Consider the following 14,856-nt stretch of genomic DNA (forward strand, 5'->3'; position numbering starts at 1 on the left):
AGTTTAAGCAGATACTCTTTGTGTAAACCATTTGCATTTACTACTCTCTAGGAAGATAAGAGGTATAATCTAAAAACATTTAAAATAGAACTATCTTTGCACAGCTTAATAAATTGTTATGAATAAGCAAAATCCATTATTACATTGAACTCTAAATTAGCCTGGGCTTTACATGAGTTTGTAACTGATAAGGGAAAAAATGAACAAAACAGAGAAAAAAACAACTCTGTGTCTTGGAAGGTGCCGTTTTTCTTACCTGCTACCTGAACTGTGGATTCTGAGATGCCACACAGAATTCCCTCTTGAAAAGGACTCTAGAATTTGGCTCTTGTTTTCCTGAAGATGGATAAAACACTACAGAGTACAACAGATCGCTGTGCACACTGACTGTAAGCTTTCTAAAAACAACGTGTGTTGCTCTTTAGAAACAGAGGTAAAAATAAAAGCTGAGGAAGCAGCTATTTCTGCAGACAGATGAAAGCTGGTCTTACAGATTCCCATCTGGTTGTAGCTGTGGTCTGTGTTTCTCCCTGGCCTGCCAGACTCTTTGGCTGGTGTTGCCTGTTTCACCATCTTCTTCTCTACCCTCTCAGATCACTGTGAAAAGCCTCCTCACATGAAGGACTGTGTGGCAGAGATAGCTAAACTCTCCTTCACATAGGCTAGCATCCAAGCATGGCTTTGGAGGGATAAGCCAAGCCTACATTCACAGTTCCAGGAAGCACCCCTGCCTGAAATGCAAGGGAGAGAAACACAGAGAATGTGTCTCAAAACCTCTTCAGGATGCTTTTTTTCCTCTTTTTTTCTTATTGTTCTTTTCCTTTTCTAAACGATCTCAGAAATAAATATTTTTACTTTTTAATATACTAGTAAATCAAGTAAAATCATATCATGAGACCCTGCATAAAGAGTATGTATATGTAATGTATAGTATTTAATCTTGCAGCCTGACAAGAAGAAATGGAGTTCCTCTTATATACCATATACTACTTATATACCATATTTTAAAAGCTGAAATAGAAAACAGATCTGTCTGAAAAAATGTAAAAGAGGTATTGCTGGAAAACTGAATTATCTTCCTTAACAACGAGCTTTAACATGCTGTCCGTACTTAGAAAAGCTGACAGGAAACAATATATTTGTATTAGGATTTGCCTATTTTTTCTATCTTTTTTTTTTTTTTTTTCAGCAAGCCTCATGTTGTTTGAAGTCCTCCAAGATCCACTAAAAGCCAGCACTTCACAGGAGGCTGCCTGAACCTTACAGAATTAAACTCGCGAATGGTCTATCGCCTTAGTTACAGTACATGATTTCCAGTCCCAGCAAGCGCACTAAGCTAATTCACAGCAATCCACAGACTTGCCATCATTCTGAGAGTGCCAGGTTCGAGCTGTTTCTGAGACAAAGCGCAATCCTGAAGCATTTTGGACTTTCCATCCTTAATAAAAGCAAAACATATATAAAAAGGGGAAACAAAGAAGTACCTGTGGTTTAATTAAAGGCTGAAAAGCCACAGGCGTCTTCTGATATTTGAACTAATCACAATACAAAATTGTCATTTGCTACATTTATTTTATATTTGCTGTAATTTCATGGATCTAGCAGAAGGCATGTGCATGAATGTGTTTTCAAAGTTTTTAGCTAACAGGTTTCTTTCTGTCTTTATTGCATTTATTTTGACTGAAATAATATTATTAGAACTGTTTCTACAGCCTCTGGGTACCCCAGCACATAACTAGCACTATACTAAAACTCCCTCAGTGCTAAAACAATCGCATTAACAGGATCTCTGTGAATTTGTAATTATAAAGAAAACATATTTTCAGAAAACAAAATAAGCATACCAATGTTATTTAGCTTGACAGCAGGTCAGTCTGGGGAAATGACAAAAAAAGAGTTGGAAAAAAAATCAGTAAATAATACGTATTTACAGCATCTGTCCTGCTAGAATTGTTTAAAGCACTGCTAGAAGTAATCTCTGAGCCAATGTTTTTTATTTTAGAGAAGAGGACATCAACACTTGACTGAAAGAACCCTCACAACATGTTCCAGGATTGTCTCCCTACATCAGGTGTCTGCTTGAAGCATATCTGGATTTGCTGTCTTCCTTCCAAGGACATCTGGGAAGGGAGAGAAAAGGAGATATCACCTTAGCAAAGACCTGACTTGCACCTGGGATCTCTGGATTCAGGGGGCCTCTGGGGTTTGCTGGTGCAGAAGTACTCATGGAGAGCATAAACAGTCCTTGGAGACCATCTGTATCTTGAGAAAGAAAGATGGAGATAAAATTCTGTACTCCCACAGGTCCTGGAGTATCTACTCTGAGATTTCTAATTCAGATTGCGTTTACTCTACAGAGATTTCTACCTGATCCATCATTTCAAAAATTTATTAGTGTCATCAGAAACTAGCTCAAGTAGTTTAACAGAGATTAGAGTACATGAATCGCTGTTTTTCATCCTTTGCTTGGAACCTAGTAAGTTCCCATGAGTGAATAATATACCAAGTGGATCAGGACAAAGGAGAGAGGTCTTAACTAAAGTCTTCATCCTGTTGATCACACATAAGTCAGCATAAGGAAATACAGTCCACATCAAGCTACCATTAAACAGATGCTTGCAAAGCCAGTCGTACACTTTGCTCTTATGCCATGAGGATATTTCACATTGAGTGCTTCCTGCCTTGGTTTAGCCTTGCAGCTGGTTACGTGGGGGATGGAGCAAGGTACCTATTTGTGCAGGTTGCTGGGGAAGTAAGAAGAGGAGGGCAAAGGAGCATGCAGTGCCTTGCTGTCTGTAAGGGCTGGGATGTCTGGCAGCAGAAAAGGGCAAGAGTATGGTCTTTCTGGTCTACTGACATGTTTGATCCATGAGAAACTCAGACATTTTTCATAATGTAATAAGTTTGCTTACATAGTTAATGATTCTATGGAAAGGTATCTGTTTTGTAGAAAAGGACCAAACAGTGCTGTTGAAGTACTGTGAAAGTTTGCAAATCCAAATGACTATTCTGAAAGTTCTGACAGAAGACTTGAAAGGCTGTGAAACAAACTTCATAGCATTTATTCATCATCACAATAATCCTCACAAAATAGAAACTGTGAGTATTCTGCAGGCTGAGAGGCTAGGGAGAAGAAAATATGTTGATAGTGATATCTATGTTTCTTCTACATTCTTATACTACTATTTTTTAAAAAACTTGTCTCCACTCTAGTGGAAGGAAAAATAATTAGAAAGAGGAAAAAATTACATCAAATTAAATCAAAACCTGATTGTTAGCTAGCAGCTGTGATTCTGACGGTCTGGTGCTTAAACCTTCACGATGCTTTCAGGAGCTCTATAGTGCAACCACCATCTGTAATTCCAAAGCTAAAAGAACAGCATGATTTGAAATAGATTATAAGAAATAAAGATAACTCATGGTATTATGAGTTTACCCCCTTTTCTTTCTCTATTTAATTTTCTATGGGTTAAGTGATCAAAGAAAATATAGAAACTGGTGGATATTTCTTCTGTTTTTTTACAGCTAAAACTTTAAACATTTTTAAAAAGCAGAAAATTATTGTGGCTGTGTGCCTATACCAACACCACCTTGATCCTTGAACTACATACACCTGCTTTACATTTAAGGAAGCAATCTTTTTTAACCTTGATGATGTGAAGTAACAAGCATTTTGGAATGAAATGATAGTTTTTATTTTTAAACGCAGGCTTGCATGCAATATTACACCCCAAAGTCTCAGTCTGTAAAATTAATATTATCCCTTTGATAAAAAGGGAATCTTGTTTGCACTCACAGTAACAAATAGTTTTATACTAGAATAATGTAGTATATATTTTGGAGGAAGGGCTCAGGTATGGATGAGAATTTCTGGCTATAGGAAAAAAATTTCTTTAACCCCATGGCTGAAAAAATATTAGCCTTGGAAAAACGGATCAGATAATTTTCTTTAAAGCTTGGCCGTTATGAACTGTGTTTGGTTTTTCTTAATCCTTGGAAATCCACCTTCTCCTCTAGCAGCTTGGGGATTCTTTCTCTTTATATTAAGTAAGGATAGATTTTCTTATATAAAATGTCTATGGAAAGAAAAATCCTGCTTAATTCTTCATAGCAGATCTCTGAGCACAAACTTCCATAGAGTGACTGTACATTGCTCTGAAAAATGGGAACAGAGATCTGGTTACAGCTTAGAGACTCAGGCTCTGCTCTAGACAGATACTATAAGCAGATAAAGATGAATTTTATTAATCTAAATCTCCTCATTTCCACCCTTACACTTCAGTACATGTTGAATATGATTTCAGGAAAGATCATACTGGAGCTTTGGACTTGAAAGAAAGAACTGAGAAAAACACGTGCCACTTAAAACCTCTTTTGCTTTGATCTCGGAACACAAACTGTGGCCAGTGCCACACTATGAGAAGAGGAATGGGCACCAGGACACACCTCTAGAAACAGCTGAAGGAATTTAGACTTCTACACTGCTGACAGTAGTAATATTATATGCCCCATTTAGCAGTGGGTGCTCAATTTTCTTTGAGCAACATTACTGTTATTCAGCTGTCTCTAATGTTCGGTTTAGGAAAATGAACTACTGTGTGGCTGACATGTTTGAATAAAATAATGTATTACAATTTGGGGAAAATGATGGATAACATTCTTCACCTATTTACTTAAGGTTATTTTTCATCATTAAAAATGTATCTCATGTAAAATGAAAGCACCGTATCATCTTGTTGATATGCAAGTAAAATTCACTTTTGGATTAAAATTACATCTATTTAGATTGCATGCAGAAGCACGTAGCCATGTATTTTAGTAGTTTTATCTCGTAAAAGAAAGAGGAACCAGAATGAGGAATGCAAAAATCTTTATATACATAGCTATGTATGCAATACAGGTGCATTCTAGCTTAACTGGAGACTGGGGTGGACAAGACCACATGCTCCTTAACTTCTTTCCCACTCGTACCCTAGAAAAATGCTGTCTGTATTGCTTTTTAAAGATCTTATCAGCAAATGTAGCCAAAGTATCTTGCATTTCAGTAATATTTCATAGTTATTGTGTTGTTGCAGTAACCACCAATCATACCAAGCAACAGAGTTTATTTCTTTATCTTCTTGTCTCTGTCCATTGGTAGTATAATTGCATTAAAATGGGACTTTGATGATCTGGGGTTATACTTTAGTTCTAGGTGTGGGCAGGCTGTAACCCAAAGGTTACAATCTAGCAGTGCTTCATACTTTTCCAAGACTGAAGTAGTAATACCAATACATTATTAAATGATAGTTTTAAAATGATACATCAACAAGGACATAATTTCATAATAGCACACTAAACAATTGCCCTAATTAACTTCTGTCCAGAGAGAGTGTACCTTACATGGTTCTTTTGGATACTGCAATACATTTTTGCTAATTCAAGGCTCACAGAGCTTAGCTAACACTGAGTGTAAAGTTCCAGCATTTTACAGTCCTCTGAACTGAACTAGAAATCTGAAAACATTCATTTGTCAATTACTAGGCAGTGCATTTCCTCTGACTGCTAACAGAAATGTGTGTCACAAAAATATATCTGTTCAGAATGTTTCTTACTGTAGCATCACTTAAACACTTGCAGAAAGGGGGAAGAAATAAAATTTTGAATTATAAACAAAAGAAAAGGGGGAAGAAATAAAATTTTGAATTATAAACAAAAGAATTTTAATAATCATGATCAAGATAAAAAAATAATGTGCTTGCAAAAGAGCACAAAATATTTCCATAGACCCAGGAATTTAGATGATACCGTGTTCAGAAATTTTCTGCCAGAAGACTTTTTCCCTTCAAGAAGGTTTGATACATCAGCGGACGTATGTTTTAGTTAACCGGTTTATGTTGATTTCAATGACCTTTTACTTCTGATCAGCAAAATCTAAGTGATCTAAAAATCCCGTGATGTTTCAAAATGAGCTTTCACTTAAAATATATGATACATATGAAGAAACCTTTGAAAAAATATTTTGATATTGTCAAAACTTCTTCAGCAATGCAATGATGAATTGTAAATTTTGTAGTACGGAAAAATAAGTAGAAGTCATGAGAGGCGAAGAAAAAATTGTCACCCAAGAAGGCTAAGGCTTGGTGTTATGGAAAAACTTCACTATTGTTAAACAATTATTATTTTTTCCCACTGGCCAGGCAACATCATTGCATAATTTTCTGTTTTGGTCAGGATGTAGGGACCACCTTATATGTACATATTTTTATTCTACCTCACTGAAAGAGAATGGGTATTAAAAGACCTCTTGAGATAACTTCCAACTTCAAATTTCTTCAGTTTTGTGTTTTCTATAGCAAATGAATACTGCACACTCCCTCTTGATAAACAAAAGGACATCTCTACAAGTATGCTTGTGCCCTTTGAAAAGAAGATAGTGTCAGATAGAATGGTGAAAAGCATGTGAGAGAATTGTTGCCTCAGATTCATCATGATAAGGGTTAGTTAACTCTTTCATGTAGGAATTTTTGAAAATTACACTAAATGCATTAATATTTTGGAAAATCTGTCCCAAAGTCTAGAGTTACTGGTTAAATAGACTAGCTTTTTGGATTTACTCCGTTAAAGCAATGGTGATTACAGTACTTTGAAATTTTGCTTTCATAAAAACTGGAGATATTAAAATAGATGTGTTCAAATACAGGATACTGTGTTATTAATGAAATGAAGTTGTATTTACAAGAGTGCAATATAATATATGGACTGGCATTAGGAAAGCATTTGGGGAAATTCCAAAATAAGTAAATCTGCCTGGGATGCAGGACTTCCTGACTCAAAATTTTACTGTGGGTATCGATAGTCTGGTTGTAAGTGAATATCATGACTGTTTCATGAGTAACAAGTCTCCAACTAATTTCCAATGAAAAATTCATAGAACTGAACTGTTCCTTGATTCTGATCCCTATTTTGAAGCTGTGGAGTCTTTCGGCTTATGACTTCCAGCAAACTTGATGCTGTTTTAGGAAACTTGATATCAATGCTTTTGAGAATGAAAGAAAAAAGGGAAGTTTTATTTTGACCCTGATTTATGAAATAACTTACATTCTTTTTAATCCATAAAGAGTGCAATCATATTTTTCTTAGAGAAAAAGCTAATTATGATTTTTCCAGATACATTCTTTTTTGATGAGATTCTTCTACTGCCATCTATTGGTTACATACTGTGAAGGGTGACTATGAAAGTGTACCTCTTCACTGTACCTTTTCTAAGAGTACTGTAAAATATCAGGGGTGAGAAAGAGACACTGAAAGAATGCTTCTCTTGCCCAGCAGTGAAAAATCGTGATTTTGAGAAGTAGGAAAATTATCAGTAGTAGTTTGATGGTGGGGTAAAGGCATAAACTGCTTTTATTTTAGAGGTAAATTTTCAAATGAGAAGGGCAACATCCACATATATAGGGGTGGTCTGCCACTAAATGACTTATCTAACAAATATGTCTGAGATGCATAGGTGCGTTATCCTCATTAGCTTGTATTTAGATGAGTTGGCCAATGTTCAGCTGTTTAAGAGCAGCCCAATCTCACTAGATATGCTCATGCTCAAAGACTTTAGAAAAAAGCCTGTTTTCAACCATCTGTGGAGGAATACACTGACCTGTACTAATCACCTGAAATCAAGCCACTTTTATAAAGGAACAAGACTGAAGAAGGAGACACAGTGAACTGGAGTAATAAGCAAGGTATGACTTTCAGGAAAGCTGTGACTGTGCAATAGAAAGCAAACTGTGAACTTGAGGAAACTGTCAGTATGACTGAGGAAAGCTGCTCAAGCAGAGCAACCTCATGGGAGTGGAGGAGAAAACAGGGAAGGGTCTGATGTAGAATTTAGTAATTTCTTGTTATTGCATATCACAGTTAAATACTGCTATGCCTCGACACTTCTTTTGGCTTCTCTTGTGCTTAGCAGCAAAACCAGTCAGTATCTCTATTTCAAGACCTAAGATCTGACTGCTATATAATACATCTAAGGGCTTTTTGAATATTATTGGTCTCCCTTTCACAGATGAATAGCAAGACTATTGCGAGGCTTTCATGCCTTCTCACTGCCTCTTTCATCTTCAGTTGATCATACAAAAATAAATTTTTTTCCCTTCTGGAAACAAGCTTACCTTGTCTATACAGAAATCTGATTTATTAATTTGTTTTCAGCTGAGATACAAAATATCTACTGCACACATCCTGCATTTTGTCAACATCTTGCTAATTACTTAAACGATACAGTTTTCTTCTTTTTTTTTTTTTTAAAATGAGACATATTGGGGAGAGGGAAAGTCTGTCTTCAGTTACTCATTTCATTTATTCAAATTACAGCTTTCCGATTCAATACTGCAGAAAAAGTGCTCCAGGGTAAATTTGGAAGTCTGTTTCATTATGATCCCTTAAGTACAATTCAATTAGAATCATGCCATGAATGACTAACAGTTTAGAAGCAATTATTTTATGACTAGGTGAATTTCTACCTCACAGCAAATATTTCTCACATCTTTATGTGCTGGTCTTTTCAGCTGGTGCTAAGATTAGAGAGATTTAAAAAGCATTTATAATCATGAAAGGAAACCAAGAGCAACCTTACTCTTATTTGAGGAAGCTGGGATAGGGAACTGTATGCTGCAGCTGCAGCACAAGCTGGAAGGTAACAGAGAACTGACGACTCACTGTGTCCACAGGATCAGGCCCTTCAGAGGTTGTTGATCCTGCTATCCATTGTCAGGCTCTCTTGAATGAATGTAATGTAGGGGAAAAGTGGAAGCACGTAACACCATTGTAGCACAGAAACATGATGGACACCAAGAAAATAGAACAGAATTAGCATTAACAAGCCAGTTAACTGCTCTATTAGCGTGCTAAAATGCATGGATATCCTAACTGATGCCAGGACTGTTACTCAGGGAATTATAACTACTTACTCTCTACTAGAGATACACAAGTCAGAATCATAGAATTATTTGGGTTGGAAGTGACCTTAAAGATCATCTAGTTCCACAGGGACAACTTCTACTAGACCTGGTTGCTCAAAGCCCAGTCCAACCTGGACTTGAATACTTCTGGGGAGGGAGTCAGGTAATAGGACATGGGTTTACTTACATTATTCCAGTATTCTGACAACACATGTGGTCCAGTATTCTCATTTTAGCCATCATTTTAGAAAGCACTGCTGCTTTCTTGGGCTTCTAAACAGCTTTGTGGCAATGCCAGGGCTGCACACCTGGCCCACTATCCTCTCCCCATTGGAAAATCCATCAATCACATGGAAACCATGGATGGAACTATGAATATAATTCCCAAATCTTTTGGATCACACTAAAGCCATAAGAGCACCAATCTGAGGAGTTCAGGGAGTGGTGATCAGGGCTTGAGCCCAGGTGCTTTTAAGTTTCTGAATTCCAGGCAGGAATGAAGATCATCAAGCTGAGCCAGCACTCAGCTCCTTGTCCTCAGAGTCTCTGCCTGAGTCATGGCTCCCAAAGCTCCTGGGATCCCTTGCGTGAATTCAGGGCACTTCTGTTGCAAGAGCCCAGCTACAATGGAGAGCTACCAGAATTGACAGTTTTCAAGTGAGCTGGTTTCCTGATGAGATGTTGAAAAACTTAGTTTTGAGCACACAGAAGTGATTCCTTTAGCCATTTGAAGGGATATTGCCTTTCCTCATTACGGTTGTGTAGTTTACTATACATTCTTTGCTATGCCACATGAAAAAGAACAAAATACAAAGTGTATTGCTAGTCGTTTCTTCACCAAAATGTTATGCAAGAATAATCACTCTTTTCAACTTGAAAATGGAGCTTCACACATCCATGGTGAAACTCCCATTTTAAGGACTTTAAGCTCACCGGAAGCATGTCCCTCCTTTCATTACTACTCTATTTCCCTTTTAAAATAAAAGTTACATTAGTTACTATTGTAACAGTCTGCATATATTCTGCTGAGAATAAATGCCCATGTAATGAGCCTGAAATGATATGGTAATTTTTTAATTCAAAATAATTACATGGTTATTTGTGCCCTCTAAAATAAGGTATTACTTATTCAGCCCAAACAAATTGCTATTTGCCCAGGTTTTGAACTCTGGTAAACAGCAGCATAGCAGTCATCTGAATATTGAATCCTGAAACAATTTTATGTTAAATGTTTACTTACACAGAAACAGAAACAAATATTTGTCAAGGCAACAAGCAGATTTTAGTAAAACCGGGGGAAAAACAACAGAAAGCCCTTGAAAACCAGACCGAAAACATGGCCAGGTCACAGTGCTACAAGGGCATCAGCTGGCACAAAGTCACCTAGGTGCCCTCTAAAATATCTCACAAGGTTGAAAATGTTAGATAAAAGAACAGGATTTTTTTAGTTAATTTTGGTTTGTCATTTGTGTCTGAGTTAACTGTGTATCTCCCTGTGCTGCCTGGAGATACAGATAGGAAAGCCACCACAGAGATGAAAACCAGAAGGAAAGAAGGAACCAGGGTAGACAGACAGTCAAACAATTGATTCTAGCCAGCTTTCCTCTAAGTCAATAAAACGTCTTCCACTGGCTTTAATGGAAGCTGGAGAAGGCCTGAATTTCAGAGCACTGGTAAAAGGCAGAAATTACCTCATTCTAAGCAATAGTGGAAGTCTTTTCATTATCTTGAATAATGTGATCTAAAGCCATAGATGCTCATGACTCTTGATTTCTCAACGGTAATTCTCTGCTTTCTCAAACTGGAAGAATGGCTGATAATGAAGGACTTGTAAGTGGAATGCTGTTGGTTTGTGGATGAAGGCAGAGCCCTTCAACACTCAGAGTAGAGATCAAGTACTTCATAGACAGGCATGAATATACTCCACGTATTGTGTGAACTACATGAGTGGACTAAATTACGTGCACTACCTTTAATCTGTGATGATTAAATATTTGTGCCTGGAATGAAAATTAAATTCACATTTGATTTTGTACTCTTGTATTGCACAGCTAATCTTCATTTATTTCCCTTGTCAGTTAAACACATTAGATTTTTAAACCTGTATTTTTATTTTTGGAGTTACTGGCTTCACTTAAATAAGTGGACCTATATGCAAGATCTGGCATGCCAGTTCCTACTTCTAGGAAAAAAAAAAAAAAGGAATCAGTTGAAATCTGGTCCTTCTCAATTAAGTACATCTTGGGTGAGAAATAAAGGTCAGTAATCAATTTTTCCACTCAAAAAATAGGTAGTTTGAAGAAGCAAGATTTTCAAAGGTTCATAGGTTACAGAGAAGAAATAATACAAGTTCTGTTTTTCTGTTTTTGCAAATGTTTTCAACTTTCCAAAACATATGATGAATCAAACAGAACTACTGCTTTATATCTGAAGGCATCTCAGATCTGCTGTTACAAAGAGTCATCTACTGTTCTAAACCCGTAAGAAAGAAAACTATTGCTTATTTTCTGGTAACATACATGCCAAAAAAAAAAAAAAAAAAAAAAAGTAAAAGTTTGCATGACTGAAGTGTTACCGTTCGTTTTTATTAATGACTTCAAATTTTTGTTTCATCATCATTTTTGTTTCAACATCATAGTAGGACTATTCCAATATTTTCACTTAACATTCTTGCTTCAGAAAAATCAACATTGTACTCTTTGCTTCATTTGCTGAAGATGTTAAAGGTGCAATTTGGAAAACTTGACCTTAGAGAAAATTACAACTTTTTATAGCACTGATAGAATTAGCATTAAAATCCTTCAACACTGTTTTGCATTGTTTAAAAATAAGCTGCATGTAAGAGTACAACATAATACTATGTGCTATGCCATTTAATTAATTAGTTAATGTTTGCCCAGAAACCACATGGTTTTTCTCTTGCTTTTTGTATTTCTTATGGTTTAGGAAGCAGATTACATACTGTGAAAGGTTGTCTTCCTGGGAGCAGTTTTCTGGTTCTGTTATCTGAGGTTGTCAAGCAGCTTGAAGTGTCCTATACATCTTTCCTATGGCTAAGTGGTTTCACGCTGCTTTGTGCTCTTTCGTGCCAGGTCAATGTAATTCAGTTTTGGTTTTTACTAAGTAATGCCTTGCCATTCTGCATACCGGTATTGTTTAAGGTGTTCTTGATGCTAAAAAACTTCCATATTTTCATGAGAATGCTGCTGAGGCCATAAGCTGAGCTCTCTACAGTTTTCTATACAGGTTCATCAAAGCACCACAAGAGTAAAAGGTAAAAAAATAACAAGAGGGTTTGGCCCTCTCTTTAGTTGTCAATTATCATTTCCTTTTCTGTTTTGGCACAAACAGTACCGAGTGTGGTAGCTTATGATAGCACAATAGTAAATAGCTCCACCATTGTCACTTGTAAACAACAGAGAAAATGCTTCCTCCCACATATTTTACAGTACAACTGATGAAAATTTTTAACAACTTTGGCTTTCTACAATGCGCTGTTCCCTCTAGCTCTAACAGGAGTTACATCACTAGGTTCAACATTCAACACCCTGCTACTAGCAGCAGTGCATGCAAGTGCTGTTGCCCATTTTGAGTGATGATGTCCAGATTATTTTAAACAGATTGGTTAAAACTTTGGCTTTTATTCTAATGTAAATGCCATTATAACCACTCAAATTTATTTATCCATCTCAATGATATTGCTTGTTTCGGCCTGAACTGTTCCATAATCACTTGTTCCAGTTTATGACATTACACATTGTTGACTAATGGCTTCATTCTGCTGAGTTTTCATTTATTCCCGTCACTGTTACAGCTGGATTTGAATTTCTGTAACTTGCCTATCCTAGCATGAATCTAATTTCATTAACTTTTAACATCCTGAGGGCTCCTCTTTGACTGTTTGTCACCTAAAGATCAAATACTTTTGGTGCTCACTTTTAAAATCAATTATAATCTCACAGGATTTGGCTGAGAGGATAACCCAAAGTGAAAGTCAGTGAGTCTTAAGAGAGAGAGTTTCCCAATGCATTAAAGAAGATTGATTTTTTATGTGCAGAAACAAAAGGTCTGCTAAAGGGGAAAAAAACCCACCAAAACAAAACAAAACACAAAAACCCCACAATCCAGTGTCAAGTCTTTTTTTTGATACTTGGAAAATCTGTATAAAAGTTACTGAATTTTAGGATCTGTTCTAAAAGAACACTATAAAGTGTTGGAGGGATGTTCTTGCAAAACACCTGCACAAATCCTCTTAAACCTTTCCTTTAAGTGCTTCGGTTTTTCCTGTGACATAGTTTATCTTTGGTCTAATTAATAGACATAAAGAATCATAGATCAGCTCAAGATCATCTGGTCCAACCTTTTGTGGAAAATGGAACTTGAATGAGATTATCTAGCCATCTGTCCAGTCACATCTTGAAAACTTCTAGTGATGGAGACTCCACCACATCCTTACAAAGGTTGTTTCAGTAATTGATTTTTTGCACTGTAAAAAAAAAATATTTCTTATATCAAGATAAAACCTTTACCAGTGCAACTTGTACTCATCCCTTGTCCTCTCCATGTGGCTTCTTCTGAAGAGAGCGCCTCCCTCCTTTTTGTAGCCACCCTTTAATTACTGGAAAACTGAGTCCTCTGAGACTTCTCCAGAGTGAAAAGACCTAACTCCTTCAGTCTTTCCTCATAGGGCAGCTTCTCCAGGACTTGGATCATCTTCACAGCCCTCCTTTGGACCCTCTCCAGTCTGTCTGAGTCTTCTTTGAATCATAGGGACTAGAACTGGACACTGCACTGCAGGTGCCACCTGACAAATGCTGAGTGGGATGATCATATCTCTATCTCTGATAGTAAAAAAATAAAAAATAAATGCCCATCAATAAATTCATTTGTTTAACAAATTAAGAAAATATATTTTAAAAAATCTAATTAAACTATAATTTATAATTTCCACAATAATAATCCTCTCTCTGCTTTCCAGTATTCATAGTTTCATTAACTGGATCTGAACTAAATCTCCAAGATCAACAAAAAAATTAAGGTAAGCTGAAGTACTGCACTACATGATTTTTCTTCAACTGATAAATGCCTTAATTTTCAGAGTCCATCCTTATCTATATAAATGACAAATGCGGATTAATGGAATCTGAAAAAAAACCAAAAAAACCCAAAAACAAACAAACAAAAAAAAAACAACCACAAAAAAAACCCACAAAAAAACGCCCAAACCAAAACAGTAATTTAATGGAATAAGCAAATGTTTTCTTGAAAATACCTTTTCACACTATGACTAGTAATTCTTCTTTAAATTCCCATCAAATATATATATCTTTGCGTAAGACTTTGAATTAAGTTGAAAAACAGTTTAAGGTACTGAATTTGAAAATTGCTACAGGTGTTATTCACATATGGATAATCAGGAGAGTCACTAAAAACAGATAAAAATAAATATTTTTTAAAAGTTCGTTTTAACAGCGTCCTGAATAATCACAGAAGATAAACATAAAAATGTAAAGTCTTTTGTCTAGCAATTCTTAGTGACGAGTTGCTGTTATTTGATCAATAATAGGGAAGAAACCTGGGGTAAAACAAAGCCAGAAAGAAAAAACATGATGGAGAAGCAACTCTGAGGAAGATGGAAAAGATGTAAATAGAAAACTTGTAGAAGAAGTTAAGGAGAATACCAGATGGGCTGGCAGAAAAAGCTACTCAGAGAAGCCCAAGATAATATAATTGCTTAACTGAGTAACATGTCTGAGCCAGGATCCGCAGGATTGCCCTTAACTTGTCTTTCCAGGCTGCAGATTGCTATAGGTATCTTCTCTTCAGCCCTTCTGCTTTCCAGTTTCTCCTTCCCACAGTTAAGAACCTCCCCATTAATGAAGAAGAGTCATTACAGAAGCAATCCAGCAGTTCCTGAGAG

Source organism: Athene noctua, chromosome 4 (assembly GCF_965140245.1).
Source record: "Athene noctua chromosome 4, bAthNoc1.hap1.1, whole genome shotgun sequence".
Taxonomy (NCBI): Eukaryota; Metazoa; Chordata; class Aves; order Strigiformes; family Strigidae; genus Athene; species Athene noctua.